Source organism: Thunnus thynnus, chromosome 16 (genome assembly GCF_963924715.1).
Source record: "Thunnus thynnus chromosome 16, fThuThy2.1, whole genome shotgun sequence".
NCBI classification, from domain to species: Eukaryota; Metazoa; Chordata; class Actinopteri; order Scombriformes; family Scombridae; genus Thunnus; species Thunnus thynnus.
The window spans coordinates 26,931,898-26,944,668 of record NC_089532.1 but is presented as its reverse complement, the minus strand read 5'-3'; the positions used below and the strand labels follow the sequence as shown (position 1 = coordinate 26,944,668).

The window sequence follows — 12,771 nt, the reverse complement described above, 5'->3', positions numbered from 1 at the left end:
AGGAATTGTATTTGAAATTGGAGATACAGTATGTTCGAATCGTGATGTCCTCCAAATACATATCAGAAGATCAAACTGTGCGCCCAATGTGGGACTCGAACCCACGACCCTGAGATTAAAAGTCTCATGCTCTACCGACTGAGCTAACCGGGCTCTTTTTGTTGTTTCCAAGCAGAAATTTTTCGAGAAAGAACGTTTTTGTTTCGGTGCATGTTATCCTGACATTTGTCTTCATGCATGTAATTTCACAAGTATCTAAATTTGAGCGCCACAAAATTTATTGAACGCAACCTTAACGGTAATTTGTATTCAAGATGAGCAATCGGTCAATGGAATGCGTAGCCTTTATTCTGTGTACTACCTTGGCATATCTGAGGGAGTCTTGTGCAAAGCGTGAGCAGTTACAAATGCAGTCACGATCCTATGCCCTTCTCTGGTGAGGTCAGAGGAATTGTATTTGAAACTGGACATACAGTATCTTTGAATCATAATGTCCCCCAACGACAAATCAGAAGATTAAACCTTGCGCCCAATGTGGGGCTCGAACCCACGACCCTGAGATTAAGAGTCTCATGCTCTACCGACTGAGCTAACCGGGCTCTTTTTGTTGTTTCAAAGCAGAAATTTTTCGAGAAAGAACGTTTTTCTTTCGGTGAATTTTATCCTGGCATTTGTCTTCATACATGTAATTTCACAAGTATCTAAATTTGAGAGCCACAAAATTTATTGAACGCAACCTTAAAGGTAATTGGTTTTCAAGATGAGCAATCGTCAATGGAATGCGTAGCCTTTATTCTGTGTATTACCTTGGCATATCTGAGAAAGTCTTGTACAAAGTGTGAGCCCTTACAAATGCACTGTCACGATCTTATGGCTTTCTCTGGTGAGGTCACAGGAATTGTGTTTGAAATTGGAGATACAGTATGTTCGAATCGTGATGTCCTCCAAATACATATCAGAAGATCAAACTGTGCGCCCAATGTGGGACTCGAACCCACGACCCTGAGATTAAAAGTCTCATGCTCTACCGACTGAGCTAACCGGGCTCTTTTTGTTGTTTCCAAGCAGAAATTTTTCGAGAAAGAACGTTTTTGTTTCGGTGCATGTTATCCTGACATTTGTCTTCATGCATGTAATTTCACAAGTATCTAAATTTGAGCGCCACAAAATTTATTGAACGCAACCTTAACGGTAATTTGTATTCAAGATGAGCAATCGGTCAATGGAATGCGTAGCCTTTATTCTGTGTACTACCTTGGCATATCTGAGGGAGTCTTGTGCAAAGCGTGAGCAGTTACAAATGCAGTCACGATCCTATGCCCTTCTCTGGTGAGATCAGAGGAATTGTATTTGAAACTGGACATACAGTATCTTTGAATCATAATGTCCCCCAATGACAAATCAGAAGATTAAACCTTGCGCCCAATGTGGGGCTCGAACCCACGACCCTGAGATTAAGAGTCTCATGCTCTACCGACTGAGCTAACCGGGCTCTTTTTGTTGTTTCAAAGCAGAAATTTTTCGAGAAAGAACGTTTTTCTTTCGGTGAATTTTATCCTGGCATTTGTCTTCATGCATGTAATTTCACAAGTATCTAAATTTGAGCGCCACAAAATTTATTGAACGCAACCTTAACGGTAATTTGTATTCAAGATGAGCAATCGGTCAATGGAATGCGTAGCCTTTATTCTGTGTACTACCTTGGCATATCTGAGGGAGTCTTGTACAAAGTGTGAGCCCTTACAAATGCATTGTCACGATTTTATGGCTTTCTCTGGTGAGGTCACAGGAATTGTATTTGAAATTGGAGATACAGTATGTTCGAATCGTGATGTCCTCCAAATACATATCAGAAGATCAAACTGTGCGCCCAATGTGGGACTCGAACCCACGACCCTGAGATTAAAAGTCTCATGCTCTACCGACTGAGCTAACCGGGCTCTTTTTGTTGTTTCCAAGCAGAAATTTTTCGAGAAAGAACGTTTTTGTTTCGGTGCATGTTATCCTGACATTTGTCTTCATGCATGTAATTTCACAAGTATCTAAATTTGAGCGCCACAAAATTTATTGAACGCAACCTTAACGGTAATTTGTATTCAAGATGAGCAATCGGTCAATGGAATGCGTAGCCTTTATTCTGTGTACTACCTTGGCATATCTGAGGGAGTCTTGTGCAAAGCGTGAGCAGTTACAAATGCAGTCACGATCCTATGCCCTTCTCTGGTGAGGTCAGAGGAATTGTATTTGAAACTGGACATACAGTATCTTTGAATCATAATGTCCCCCAACGACAAATCAGAAGATTAAACCTTGCGCCCAATGTGGGGCTCGAACCCACGACCCTGAGATTAAGAGTCTCATGCTCTACCGACTGAGCTAACCGGGCTCTTTTTGTTGTTTCAAAGCAGAAATTTTTCGAGAAAGAACGTTTTTCTTTCGGTGAATTTTATCCTGGCATTTGTCTTCATACATGTAATTTCACAAGTATCTAAATTTGAGAGCCACAAAATTTATTGAACGCAACCTTAAAGGTAATTGGTTTTCAAGATGAGCAATCGTCAATGGAATGCGAAGCCTTTATTCTGTGTATTACCTTGGCATATCTGAGAAAGTCTTGTACAAAGTGTGAGCCCTAACAAATGCACTGTCACGATCTTATGGCTTTCTCTGGTGAGGTCACAGGAATTGTATTTGAAATTGGAGATACAGTATGTTCGAATCGTGATGTCCTCCAAATACATATCAGAAGATCAAACTGTGCGCCCAATGTGGGACTCGAACCCACGACCCTGAGATTAAAAGTCTCATGCTCTACCGACTGAGCTAACCGGGCTCTTTTTGTTGTTTCCAAGCAGAAATTTTTCGAGAAAGAACGTTTTTGTTTCGGTGCATGTTATCCTGACATTTGTCTTCATGCATGTAATTTCACAAGTATCTAAATTTGAGAGCCACAAAATTTATTGAACGCAACCTTAACGGTAATTTGTATTCAAGATGAGCAATCGGTCAATGGAATGCGTAGCCTTTATTCTGTGTACTACCTTGGCATATCTGAGGGAGTCTTGTACAAAGTGTGAGCCCTTACAAATGCACTGTCACGATCTTATGGCTTTCTCTGGTGAGGTCACAGGAATTGTATTTGAAATTGGAGATACAGTATGTTTGAATCGTGATGTCCTCCAAATACATATCAGAAGATCAAACTGTGCGCCCAATGTGGGACTCGAACCCACGACCCTGAGATTAAAAGTCTCATGCTCTACCGACTGAGCTAACCGGGCTCTTTTTGTTGTTTCCAAGCAGAAATTTTTCGAGAAAGAACGTTTTTCTTTCGGTGCATGTTATCCTGACATTTGTCTTCATGCATGTAATTTCACAAGTATCTAAATTTGAGCGCCACAAAATTTATTGAACGCAACCTTAACGGTAATTTGTATTCAAGATGAGCAATCGGTCAATGGAATGCGTAGCCTTTATTCTGTGTACTACCTTGGCATATCTGAGGGAGTCTTGTGCAAAGCGTGAGCAGTTACGAATGCAGTCACGATCTTATGGCTTTCTCTGGTGAGGTCACAGGAATTGTGTTTGAAATTGGAGATACAGTATGTTTGAATCGTGATGTCCTCCAAATACATATCAGAAGATCAAACTGTGCGCCCAATGTGGGACTCGAACCCACGACCCTGAGATTAAAAGTCTCATGCTCTACCGACTGAGCTAACCGGGCTCTTTTTGTTGTTTCCAAGCAGAAATTTTTCGAGAAAGAACGTTTTTCTTTCGGTGCATGTTATCCTGACATTTGTCTTCATGCATGTAATTTCACAAGTATCTAAATTTGAGCGCCACAAAATTTATTGAACGCAACCTTAACGGTAATTTGTATTCAAGATGAGCAATCGGTCAATGGAATGCGTAGCCTTTATTCTGTGTACTACCTTGGCATATCTGAGGGAGTCTTGTGCAAAGCGTGAGCAGTTACAAATGCAGTCACGATCCTATGCCCTTCTCTGGTGAGGTCAGAGGAATTGTATTTGAAACTGGACATACAGTATCTTTGAATCATAATGTCCCCCAATGACAAATCAGAAGACTAAACCTTGCGCCCAATGTGGGGCTCGAACCCACGACCCTGAGATTAAGAGTCTCATGCTCTACCGACTGAGCTAACCGGGCTCTTTTTGTTGTTTCAAAGCAGAAATTTTTCGAGAAAGAACGTTTTTCTTTCGGTGAATTTTATCCTGGCATTTGTCTTCATACATGTAATTTCACAAGTATCTAAATTTGAGAGCCACAAAATTTATTGAACGCAACCTTAAAGGTAATTGGTTTTCAAGATGAGCAATCGTCAATGGAATGCGTAGCCTTTATTCTGTGTACTACCTTGGCATATCTGAGGGAGTCTTGTGCAAAGCGTGAGCAGTTACAAATGCAGTCACGATCCTATGCCCTTCTCTGGTGAGATCAGAGGAATTGTATTTGAAACTGGACATACAGTATCTTTGAATCATAATGTCCCCCAACGACAAATCAGAAGATTAAACCTTGCGCCCAATGTGGGGCTGGAACCCACGACCCTGAGATTAAGAGTCTCATGCTCTACCGACTGAGCTAACCGGGCTCTTTTTGTTGTTTCAAAGCAGAAATTTTTCGAGAAAGAACGTTTTTCTTTCGGTGAATTTTATCCTGGCATTTGTCTTCATACATGTAATTTCACAAGTATCTAAATTTGAGAGCCACAAAATTTATTGAACGCAACCTTAAAGGTAATTGGTTTTCAAGATGAGCAATCGTCAATGGAATGCGTAGCCTTTATTCTGTGTATTACCTTGGCATATCTGAGAAAGTCTTGTACAAAGTGTGAGCCCTTACAAATGCACTGTCACGATCTTATGGCTTTCTCTGGTGAGGTCACAGGAATTGTGTTTGAAATTGGAGATACAGTATGTTCGAATCGTGATGTCCTCCAAATACATATCAGAAGATCAAACTGTGCGCCCAATGTGGGACTCGAACCCACGACCCTGAGATTAAAAGTCTCATGCTCTACCGACTGAGCTAACCGGGCTCTTTTTGTTGTTTCCAAGCAGAAATTTTTCGAGAAAGAACGTTTTTCTTTCGGTGCATGTTATCCTGACATTTGTCTTCATGCATGTAATTTCACAAGTATCTAAATTTGAGCGCCACAAAATTTATTGAACGCAACCTTAACGGTAATTTGTATTCAAGATGAGCAATCGGTCAATGGAATGCGTAGCCTTTATTCTGTGTACTACCTTGGCATATCTGAGGGAGTCTTGTGCAAAGCGTGAGCAGTTACAAATGCAGTCACGATCCTATGCCCTTCTCTGGTGAGGTTAGAGGAATTGTATTTGAAACTGGACATACAGTATCTTTGAATCATAATTTCCCCCAATGACAAATCAGAAGACTAAACCTTGCGCCCAATGTGGGGCTCGAACCCACGACCCTGAGATTAAGAGTCTCATGCTCTACCGACTGAGCTAACCGGGCTCTTTTTGTTGTTTCAAAGCAGAAATTTTTCGAGAAAGAACGTTTTTCTTTCGGTGAATTTTATCCTGGCATTTGTCTTCATACATGTAATTTCACAAGTATCTAAATTTGAGAGCCACAAAATTTATTGAACGCAACCTTAAAGGTAATTGGTTTTCAAGATGAGCAATCGTCAATGGAATGCGTAGCCTTTATTCTGTGTATTACCTTGGCATATCTGAGAAAGTCTTGTACAAAGTGTGAGCCCTTACAAATGTACTGTCACGATCTTATGGCTTTCTCTGGTGAGGTCACAGGAATTGTATTTGAAATTGGAGATACAGTATGTTTGAATCGTGATGTCCTCCAAATACATATCAGAAGATCAAACTGTGCGCCCAATGTGGGACTCGAACCCACGACCCTGAGATTAAAAGTCTCATGCTCTACCGACTGAGCTAACCGGGCTCTTTTTGTTGTTTCAAAGCAGAAATTTTTCGAGAAAGAACGTTTTTCTTTCGGTGAATTTTATCCTGGCATTTGTCTTCATACATGTAATTTCACAAGTATCTAAATTTGAGAGCCACAAAATTTATTGAACGCAACCTTAAAGGTAATTGGTTTTCAAGATGAGCAATCGTCAATGGAATGCGTAGCCTTTATTCTGTGTATTACCTTGGCATATCTGAGAAAGTCTTGTACAAAGTGTGAGCCCTTACAAATGCATTGTCACGATTTTATGGCTTTCTCTGGTGAGGTCACAGGAATTGTATTTGAAATTGGAGATACAGTATGTTCGAATCGTGATGTCCTCCAAATACATATCAGAAGATCAAACTGTGCGCCCAATGTGGGACTCGAACCCACGACCCTGAGATTAAAAGTCTCATGCTCTACCGACTGAGCTAACCGGGCTCTTTTTGTTGTTTCCAAGCAGAAATTTTTCGAGAAAGAACGTTTTTCTTTCGGTGCATGTTATCCTGACATTTGTCTTCATGCATGTAATTTCACAAGTATCTAAATTTGAGCGCCACAAAATTTATTGAACGCAACCTTAACGGTAATTTGTATTCAAGATGAGCAATCGGTCAATGGAATGCGTAGCCTTTATTCTGTGTACTACCTTGGCATATCTGAGGGAGTCTTGTGCAAAGCGTGAGCAGTTACAAATGCAGTCACGATCCTATGCCCTTCTCTGGTGAGGTCAGAGGAATTGTATTTGAAACTGGACATACAGTATCTTTGAATCATAATGTCCCCCAACGACAAATCAGAAGATTAAACCTTGCGCCCAATGTGGGGCTCGAACCCACGACCCTGAGATTAAGAGTCTCATGCTCTACCGACTGAGCTAACCGGGCTCTTTTTGTTGTTTCAAAGCAGAAAGTTTTCGAGAAAGAACGTTTTTCTTTCGGTGAATTTTATCCTGGCATTTGTCTTCATACATGTAATTTCACAAGTATCTAAATTTGAGAGCCACAAAATTTATTGAACGCAACCTTAAAGGTAATTGGTTTTCAAGATGAGCAATCGTCAATGGAATGCGAAGCCTTTATTCTGTGTATTACCTTGGCATATCTGAGAAAGTCTTGTACAAAGTGTGAGCCCTAACAAATGCACTGTCACGATCTTATGGCTTTCTCTGGTGAGGTCACAGGAATTGTATTTGAAATTGGAGATACAGTATGTTCGAATCGTGATGTCCTCCAAATACATATCAGAAGATCAAACTGTGCGCCCAATGTGGGACTCGAACCCACGACCCTGAGATTAAAAGTCTCATGCTCTACCGACTGAGCTAACCGGGCTCTTTTTGTTGTTTCCAAGCAGAAATTTTTCGAGAAAGAACGTTTTTGTTTCGGTGCATGTTATCCTGACATTTGTCTTCATGCATGTAATTTCACAAGTATCTAAATTTGAGAGCCACAAAATTTATTGAACGCAACCTTAACGGTAATTTGTATTCAAGATGAGCAATCGGTCAATGGAATGCGTAGCCTTTATTCTGTGTACTACCTTGGCATATCTGAGGGAGTCTTGTACAAAGTGTGAGCCCTTACAAATGCACTGTCACGATCTTATGGCTTTCTCTGGTGAGGTCACAGGAATTGTATTTGAAATTGGAGATACAGTATGTTTGAATCGTGATGTCCTCCAAATACATATCAGAAGATCAAACTGTGCGCCCAATGTGGGACTCGAACCCACGACCCTGAGATTAAAAGTCTCATGCTCTACCGACTGAGCTAACCGGGCTCTTTTTGTTGTTTCCAAGCAGAAATTTTTCGAGAAAGAACGTTTTTCTTTCGGTGCATGTTATCCTGACATTTGTCTTCATGCATGTAATTTCACAAGTATCTAAATTTGAGCGCCACAAAATTTATTGAACGCAACCTTAACGGTAATTTGTATTCAAGATGAGCAATCGGTCAATGGAATGCGTAGCCTTTATTCTGTGTACTACCTTGGCATATCTGAGGGAGTCTTGTGCAAAGCGTGAGCAGTTACAAATGCAGTCACGATCCTATGCCCTTCTCTGGTGAGGTCAGAGGAATTGTATTTGAAACTGGACATACAGTATCTTTGAATCATAATGTCCCCCAACGACAAATCAGAAGATTAAACCTTGCGCCCAATGTGGGGCTCGAACCCACGACCCTGAGATTAAGAGTCTCATGCTCTACCGACTGAGCTAACCGGGCTCTTTTTGTTGTTTCAAAGCAGAAATTTTTCGAGAAAGAACGTTTTTCTTTCGGTGAATTTTATCCTGGCATTTGTCTTCATACATGTAATTTCACAAGTATCTAAATTTGAGAGCCACAAAATTTATTGAACGCAACCTTAAAGGTAATTGGTTTTCAAGATGAGCAATCGTCAATGGAATGCGTAGCCTTTATTCTGTGTATTACCTTGGCATATCTGAGAAAGTCTTGTACAAAGTGTGAGCCCTTACAAATGCACTGTCACGATCTTATGGCTTTCTCTGGTGAGGTCACAGGAATTGTGTTTGAAATTGGAGATACAGTATGTTCGAATCGTGATGTCCTCCAAATACATATCAGAAGATCAAACTGTGCGCCCAATGTGGGACTCGAACCCACGACCCTGAGATTAAAAGTCTCATGCTCTACCGACTGAGCTAACCGGGCTCTTTTTGTTTCGGTGCATGTTATCCTGACATTTGTCTTCATGCATGTAATTTCACAAGTATCTAAATTTGAGAGCCACAAAATTTATTGAACGCAACCTTAACGGTAATTTGTATTCAAGATGAGCAATCGGTCAATGGAATGCGTAGCCTTTATTCTGTGTACTACCTTGGCATATCTGAGGGAGTCTTGTACAAAGTGTGAGCCCTTACAAATGCACTGTCACGATCTTATGGCTTTCTCTGGTGAGGTCACAGGAATTGTATTTGAAATTGGAGATACAGTATGTTCGAATCGTGATGTCCTCCAAATACATATCAGAAGATCAAACTGTGCGCCCAATGTGGGACTCGAACCCACGACCCTGAGATTAAAAGTCTCATGCTCTACCGACTGAGCTAACCGGGCTCTTTTTGTTGTTTCCAAGCAGAAATTTTTCGAGAAAGAACGTTTTTGTTTCGGTGCATGTTATCCTGACATTTGTCTTCATGCATGTAATTTCACAAGTATCTAAATTTGAGCGCCACAAAATTTATTGAACGCAACCTTAACGGTAATTTGTATTCAAGATGAGCAATCGGTCAATGGAATGCGTAGCCTTTATTCTGTGTACTACCTTGGCATATCTGAGGGAGTCTTGTGCAAAGCGTGAGCAGTTACAAATGCAGTCACGATCCTATGCCCTTCTCTGGTGAGGTCAGAGGAATTGTATTTGAAACTGGACATACAGTATCTTTGAATCATAATGTCCCCCAACGACAAATCAGAAGATTAAACCTTGCGCCCAATGTGGGGCTCGAACCCACGACCCTGAGATTAAGAGTCTCATGCTCTACCGACTGAGCTAACCGGGCTCTTTTTGTTGTTTCAAAGCAGAAATTTTTCGAGAAAGAACGTTTTTCTTTCGGTGAATTTTATCCTGACATTTGTCTTCATGCATGTAATTTCACAAGTATCTAAATTTGAGAGCCACAAAATTTATTGAACGCAACCTTAACGGTAATTTGTATTCAAGATGAGCAATCGGTCAATGGAATGCGTAGCCTTTATTCTGTGTACTACCTTGGCATATCTGAGGGAGTCTTGTACAAAGTGTGAGCCCTTACAAATGCACTGTCACGATCTTATGGCTTTCTCTGGTGAGGTCACAGGAATTGTATTTGAAATTGGAGATACAGTATGTTCGAATCGTGATGTCCTCCAAATACATATCAGAAGATCAAACTGTGCGCCCAATGTGGGACTCGAACCCACGACCCTGAGATTAAAAGTCTCATGCTCTACCGACTGAGCTAACCGGGCTCTTTTTGTTGTTTCCAAGCAGAAATTTTTCGAGAAAGAACGTTTTTCTTTCGGTGCATGTTATCCTGACATTTGTCTTCATACATGTAATTTCACAAGTATCTAAATTTGAGCGCCACAAAATTTATTGAACGCAACCTTAACGGTAATTTGTATTCAAGATGAGCAATCGGTCAATGGAATGCGTAGCCTTTATTCTGTGTACTACCTTGGCATATCTGAGGGAGTCTTGTGCAAAGCGTGAGCAGTTACAAATGCAGTCACGATCCTATGCCCTTCTCTGGTGAGGTCAGAGGAATTGTATTTGAAACTGGACATACAGTATCTTTGAATCATAATGTCCCCCAACGACAAATCAGAAGATTAAACCTTGCGCCCAATGTGGGGCTCGAACCCACGACCCTGAGATTAAGAGTCTCATGCTCTACCGACTGAGCTAACCGGGCTCTTTTTGTTGTTTCAAAGCAGAAATTTTTCGAGAAAGAACGTTTTTCTTTCGGTGAATTTTATCCTGGCATTTGTCTTCATACATGTAATTTCACAAGTATCTAAATTTAAGAGCCACAAAATTTATTGAACGCAACCTTAAAGGTAATTGGTTTTCAAGATGAGCAATCGTCAATGGAATGCGTAGCCTTTATTCTGTGTATTACCTTGGCATATCTGAGAAAGTCTTGTACAAAGTGTGAGCCCTTACAAATGCACTGTCACGATCTTATGGATTTCTCTGGTGAGGTCACAGGAATTGTGTTTGAAATTGGAGATACAGTATGTTCGAATCGTGATGTCCTCCAAATACATATCAGAAGATCAAACTGTGCGCCCAATGTGGGACTCGAACCCACGACCCTGAGATTAAAAGTCTCATGCTCTACCGACTGAGCTAACCGGGCTCTTTTTGTTGTTTCCAAGCAGAAATTTTTCGAGAAAGAACGTTTTTCTTTCGGTGCATGTTATCCTGACATTTGTCTTCATACATGTAATTTCACAAGTATCTAAATTTGAGCGCCACAAAATTTATTGAACGCAACCTTAACGGTAATTTGTATTCAAGATGAGCAATCGGTCAATGGAATGCGTAGCCTTTATTCTGTGTACTACCTTGGCATATCTGAGGGAGTCTTGTGCAAAGCGTGAGCAGTTACAAATGCAGTCACGATCCTATGCCCTTCTCTGGTGAGGTCAGAGGAATTGTATTTGAAACTGGACATACAGTATCTTTGAATCATAATGTCCCCCAACGACAAATCAGAAGATTAAACCTTGCGCCCAATGTGGGGCTCGAACCCACGACCCTGAGATTAAGAGTCTCATGCTCTACCGACTGAGCTAACCGGGCTCTTTTCGTTTCGGTGCATGTTATCCTGACATTTGTCTTCATGCATGTAATTTCACAAGTATCTAAATTTGAGAGCCACAAAATTTATTGAACGCAACCTTAACGGTAATTTGTATTCAAGATGAGCAATCGGTCAATGGAATGCGTAGCCTTTATTCTGTGTACTACCTTGGCATATCTGAGGGAGTCTTGTACAAAGTGTGAGCCCTTACAAATGCACTGTTACGATCTTATGGCTTTCTCTGGTGAGGTCACAGGAATTGTATTTGAAATTGGAGATACAGTATGTTCGAATCGTGATGTCCTCCAAATACATATCAGAAGATCAAACTGTGCGCCCAATGTGGGACTCGAACCCACGACCCTGAGATTAAAAGTCTCATGCTCTACCGACTGAGCTAACCGGGCTCTTTTTGTTGTTTCCAAGCAGAAATTTTTCGAGAAAGAACGTTTTTGTTTCGGTGCATGTTATCCTGACATTTGTCTTCATGCATGTAATTTCACAAGTATCTAAATTTGAGCGCCACAAAATTTATTGAACGCAACCTTAACGGTAATTTGTATTCAAGATGAGCAATCGGTCAATGGAATGCGTAGCCTTTATTCTGTGTACTACCTTGGCATATCTGAGGGACTCTTGTGCAAAGCGTGAGCAGTTACAAATGCAGTCACGATCCTATGCCCTTCTCTGGTGAGGTCAGAGGAATTGTATTTGAAACTGGACATATAGTATCTTTGAATCATAATGTCCCCCAACGACAAATCAGAAGACTAAACCTTGCGCCCAATGTGGGGCTCGAACCCACGACCCTGAGATTAAGAGTCTCATGCTCTACCGACTGAGCTAACCGGGCTCTTTTTGTTGTTTCAAAGCAGAAATTTTTCGAGAAAGAACGTTTTTCTTTCGGTGAATTTTATCCTGGCATTTGTCTTCATACATGTAATTTCACAAGTATCTAAATTTGAGAGCCACAAAATTTATTGAACGCAACCTTAAAGGTAATTGGTTTTCAAGATGAGCAATCGTCAATGGAATGCGTAGCCTTTATTCTGTGGCATATCTGAGAAAGTCTTGTACAAAGTGTGAGCCCTTACAAATGCACTGTCACGATCTTATGGCTTTCTCTGGTGAGGTCACAGGAATTGTGTTTGAAATTGGAGATACAGTATGTTCGAATCGTGATGTCCTCCAAATACATATCAGAAGATCAAACTGTGCGCCCAATGTGGGACTCGAACCCACGACCCTGAGATTAAAAGTCTCATGCTCTACCGACTGAGCTAACCGGGCTCTTTTTGTTGTTTCCAAGCAGAAATTTTTCGAGAAAGAACGTTTTTCTTTCGGTGCATGTTATCCTGACATTTGTCTTCATGCATGTAATTTCACAAGTATCTAAATTTGAGCGCCACAAAATTTATTGAACGCAACCTTAACGGTAATTTGTATTCAAGATGAGCAATCGGTGAATGGAATGCGTAGCCTTTATTCTG

General features: G+C 40.8%; 29 non-coding genes across 29 annotated transcripts; all 29 read right to left on the bottom strand.

The window, feature by feature from the left end:
• Window positions 1-80: 80 nt before the first annotated feature.
• Window positions 81-153, bottom strand: trnak-uuu (transfer RNA lysine (anticodon UUU)). Its single transcript has one exon. It is a non-coding gene; the product is annotated as a tRNA-Lys (tRNA).
• Window positions 154-526: 373 nt separating this feature from the next.
• On the bottom strand, window positions 527-599 carry trnak-cuu (transfer RNA lysine (anticodon CUU)). Its single transcript has one exon. It is a non-coding gene; the product is annotated as a tRNA-Lys (tRNA).
• Window positions 600-973: 374 nt separating this feature from the next.
• Window positions 974-1,046, bottom strand: trnak-uuu (transfer RNA lysine (anticodon UUU)). Its single transcript has one exon. It is a non-coding gene; the product is annotated as a tRNA-Lys (tRNA).
• Window positions 1,047-1,419: 373 nt separating this feature from the next.
• Window positions 1,420-1,492, bottom strand: trnak-cuu (transfer RNA lysine (anticodon CUU)). The gene has a single exon. It is a non-coding gene; the product is annotated as a tRNA-Lys (tRNA).
• Window positions 1,493-1,867: 375 nt separating this feature from the next.
• Window positions 1,868-1,940, bottom strand: trnak-uuu (transfer RNA lysine (anticodon UUU)). Its single transcript has one exon. It is a non-coding gene; the product is annotated as a tRNA-Lys (tRNA).
• A 373-nt stretch (window positions 1,941-2,313) lies between these two features.
• trnak-cuu (transfer RNA lysine (anticodon CUU)) lies at window positions 2,314-2,386 on the bottom strand. The gene has a single exon. It is a non-coding gene; the product is annotated as a tRNA-Lys (tRNA).
• A 374-nt stretch (window positions 2,387-2,760) lies between these two features.
• Window positions 2,761-2,833, bottom strand: trnak-uuu (transfer RNA lysine (anticodon UUU)). The gene has a single exon. It is a non-coding gene; the product is annotated as a tRNA-Lys (tRNA).
• A 375-nt stretch (window positions 2,834-3,208) lies between these two features.
• trnak-uuu (transfer RNA lysine (anticodon UUU)) lies at window positions 3,209-3,281 on the bottom strand. The gene has a single exon. It is a non-coding gene; the product is annotated as a tRNA-Lys (tRNA).
• A 373-nt stretch (window positions 3,282-3,654) lies between these two features.
• On the bottom strand, window positions 3,655-3,727 carry trnak-uuu (transfer RNA lysine (anticodon UUU)). Its single transcript has one exon. It is a non-coding gene; the product is annotated as a tRNA-Lys (tRNA).
• Window positions 3,728-4,100: 373 nt separating this feature from the next.
• Window positions 4,101-4,173, bottom strand: trnak-cuu (transfer RNA lysine (anticodon CUU)). Its single transcript has one exon. It is a non-coding gene; the product is annotated as a tRNA-Lys (tRNA).
• A 372-nt stretch (window positions 4,174-4,545) lies between these two features.
• trnak-cuu (transfer RNA lysine (anticodon CUU)) lies at window positions 4,546-4,618 on the bottom strand. Its single transcript has one exon. It is a non-coding gene; the product is annotated as a tRNA-Lys (tRNA).
• A 374-nt stretch (window positions 4,619-4,992) lies between these two features.
• On the bottom strand, window positions 4,993-5,065 carry trnak-uuu (transfer RNA lysine (anticodon UUU)). Its single transcript has one exon. It is a non-coding gene; the product is annotated as a tRNA-Lys (tRNA).
• A 373-nt stretch (window positions 5,066-5,438) lies between these two features.
• On the bottom strand, window positions 5,439-5,511 carry trnak-cuu (transfer RNA lysine (anticodon CUU)). The gene has a single exon. It is a non-coding gene; the product is annotated as a tRNA-Lys (tRNA).
• A 374-nt stretch (window positions 5,512-5,885) lies between these two features.
• Window positions 5,886-5,958, bottom strand: trnak-uuu (transfer RNA lysine (anticodon UUU)). Its single transcript has one exon. It is a non-coding gene; the product is annotated as a tRNA-Lys (tRNA).
• A 374-nt stretch (window positions 5,959-6,332) lies between these two features.
• trnak-uuu (transfer RNA lysine (anticodon UUU)) lies at window positions 6,333-6,405 on the bottom strand. The gene has a single exon. It is a non-coding gene; the product is annotated as a tRNA-Lys (tRNA).
• A 373-nt stretch (window positions 6,406-6,778) lies between these two features.
• On the bottom strand, window positions 6,779-6,851 carry trnak-cuu (transfer RNA lysine (anticodon CUU)). Its single transcript has one exon. It is a non-coding gene; the product is annotated as a tRNA-Lys (tRNA).
• Window positions 6,852-7,225: 374 nt separating this feature from the next.
• Window positions 7,226-7,298, bottom strand: trnak-uuu (transfer RNA lysine (anticodon UUU)). Its single transcript has one exon. It is a non-coding gene; the product is annotated as a tRNA-Lys (tRNA).
• A 375-nt stretch (window positions 7,299-7,673) lies between these two features.
• On the bottom strand, window positions 7,674-7,746 carry trnak-uuu (transfer RNA lysine (anticodon UUU)). The gene has a single exon. It is a non-coding gene; the product is annotated as a tRNA-Lys (tRNA).
• A 373-nt stretch (window positions 7,747-8,119) lies between these two features.
• trnak-cuu (transfer RNA lysine (anticodon CUU)) lies at window positions 8,120-8,192 on the bottom strand. The gene has a single exon. It is a non-coding gene; the product is annotated as a tRNA-Lys (tRNA).
• Window positions 8,193-8,566: 374 nt separating this feature from the next.
• Window positions 8,567-8,639, bottom strand: trnak-uuu (transfer RNA lysine (anticodon UUU)). The gene has a single exon. It is a non-coding gene; the product is annotated as a tRNA-Lys (tRNA).
• A 335-nt stretch (window positions 8,640-8,974) lies between these two features.
• trnak-uuu (transfer RNA lysine (anticodon UUU)) lies at window positions 8,975-9,047 on the bottom strand. The gene has a single exon. It is a non-coding gene; the product is annotated as a tRNA-Lys (tRNA).
• Window positions 9,048-9,420: 373 nt separating this feature from the next.
• Window positions 9,421-9,493, bottom strand: trnak-cuu (transfer RNA lysine (anticodon CUU)). The gene has a single exon. It is a non-coding gene; the product is annotated as a tRNA-Lys (tRNA).
• Window positions 9,494-9,868: 375 nt separating this feature from the next.
• On the bottom strand, window positions 9,869-9,941 carry trnak-uuu (transfer RNA lysine (anticodon UUU)). Its single transcript has one exon. It is a non-coding gene; the product is annotated as a tRNA-Lys (tRNA).
• A 373-nt stretch (window positions 9,942-10,314) lies between these two features.
• Window positions 10,315-10,387, bottom strand: trnak-cuu (transfer RNA lysine (anticodon CUU)). Its single transcript has one exon. It is a non-coding gene; the product is annotated as a tRNA-Lys (tRNA).
• Window positions 10,388-10,761: 374 nt separating this feature from the next.
• On the bottom strand, window positions 10,762-10,834 carry trnak-uuu (transfer RNA lysine (anticodon UUU)). Its single transcript has one exon. It is a non-coding gene; the product is annotated as a tRNA-Lys (tRNA).
• Window positions 10,835-11,207: 373 nt separating this feature from the next.
• trnak-cuu (transfer RNA lysine (anticodon CUU)) lies at window positions 11,208-11,280 on the bottom strand. The gene has a single exon. It is a non-coding gene; the product is annotated as a tRNA-Lys (tRNA).
• A 335-nt stretch (window positions 11,281-11,615) lies between these two features.
• On the bottom strand, window positions 11,616-11,688 carry trnak-uuu (transfer RNA lysine (anticodon UUU)). The gene has a single exon. It is a non-coding gene; the product is annotated as a tRNA-Lys (tRNA).
• Window positions 11,689-12,061: 373 nt separating this feature from the next.
• On the bottom strand, window positions 12,062-12,134 carry trnak-cuu (transfer RNA lysine (anticodon CUU)). Its single transcript has one exon. It is a non-coding gene; the product is annotated as a tRNA-Lys (tRNA).
• A 364-nt stretch (window positions 12,135-12,498) lies between these two features.
• trnak-uuu (transfer RNA lysine (anticodon UUU)) lies at window positions 12,499-12,571 on the bottom strand. The gene has a single exon. It is a non-coding gene; the product is annotated as a tRNA-Lys (tRNA).
• Window positions 12,572-12,771: the final 200 nt, after the last annotated feature.